Source organism: Castor canadensis, chromosome 3 (genome assembly GCF_047511655.1).
Source record: "Castor canadensis chromosome 3, mCasCan1.hap1v2, whole genome shotgun sequence".
Classification (NCBI taxonomy): Eukaryota; Metazoa; Chordata; class Mammalia; order Rodentia; family Castoridae; genus Castor; species Castor canadensis.
In genome coordinates this window covers 91269854-91271125 of record NC_133388.1, presented here as the reverse complement: position 1 = coordinate 91271125, position 1272 = coordinate 91269854, and the positions used below count along the sequence as shown (strand labels likewise).

Sequence of the window (1272 nt, the reverse complement as noted above, 5' to 3'; positions counted from 1 at the left end):
TGTGTAAGGGAGAAATCCTTCTGTTTGTATTATTTAACCAGGTGTTGTGGTTTACACCTGTAATTCCAGCTGCTTGAGAGGTGACTGGGAAATCATTATTACACCACATTTTGTTACATCCTAATTACTAAAGAAGGCTATAAGACTAATACTCTCAGTCTTCACTTATTTGTTGAATTTTTTTATTTGATGTTGAATTTTTTTATTTGATGTTTTATTTGATTTATCACATGTTGTGATTGATTTGCTGCATATCAAGGTCACCTCTAAGGCTGATTTTTCTTCAAGGTAGCCCTTTAAAAAAGATGCTTAATCCAGTTGTCCTATCAGCCCTACATAACAAAAACATAAGAGATTATTACACAGTAGCCAAGAAAGAGCCCTACTAATACAATTAAATACAAATGTTACACTGTTACAAAGTATTTGGCTGTTGTAAAATCTCATTAGCAATGAAGTAGCTATTAGAAAACTCCTGTGGCTTGCAGTTATTTCTACTGGGCGATATTGTTCCCAAAAGGTTGATTGCTAACAAGATAGCATTTAGAAAACCAAGTGGAAAAAATTTTTATGCTCCTGTCCACAGCAGAATTTTTAAAAATATAGACTTCTTCAAAATGCTGGGGTTAGAATTTCAAGAAATGTGTTACTAATAGGCTTTAACATCCGTTTGCCTGAAGATATAATAGCATAGGTTGGATTTGCAGCCAATATCTTAAGTACCTCCCACATGATGGGAGATGTAGTTCTGGGATGAAAATTGCCTCATCCAATGTAAAGGGAGTTTTCCAAACAGATTATGGCAATTATATCCTATTGAATATTTAATTAATTACTGAAGATTGATGAGTGGACATGTGTGCCATTGGAACATAGGTTTAGAATTTTCTCCCTCTGCCTTCTCCAGAGATATCCCTGTCACCCCCACATCTTCAGTACATTAAGGTACAGGAAATAGGGTGGGCCGGGGGGGAGGGACACACAGATACTGAACAATTCACTGCTGCCTTAGCTCCGATCTACTAATGCTGCCCCTTAAAATATCCACTTTTGATCTTTTCTTGTTAGTTTTTTTTTAGCTCTTGTTTTCATCTCATATCTTATTTCTCTGTGGAGGGATTCCCTCTTTCTTTAACTTTTGTTCTCCTTTTGAAGCTCTTCCCTTTTATATTCTTAATGGTCATCCTTCCTTAGTCGAAGTACCCTCTATTTTGGTATTTTTTGCACAGGCTCCTGAACCAGTACTGACAATGGCAACCCCAAAATGCTGCT

The 1272-nt window shown here is 36.4% G+C and overlaps 1 pseudogene; it reads right to left on the bottom strand.

The window, feature by feature from the left end:
- Positions 1 to 505: 505 nt before the first annotated feature.
- LOC141422257 (small nucleolar RNA SNORA32) lies at positions 506 to 635 on the bottom strand (annotated as a pseudogene).
- Positions 636 to 1272: the final 637 nt, after the last annotated feature.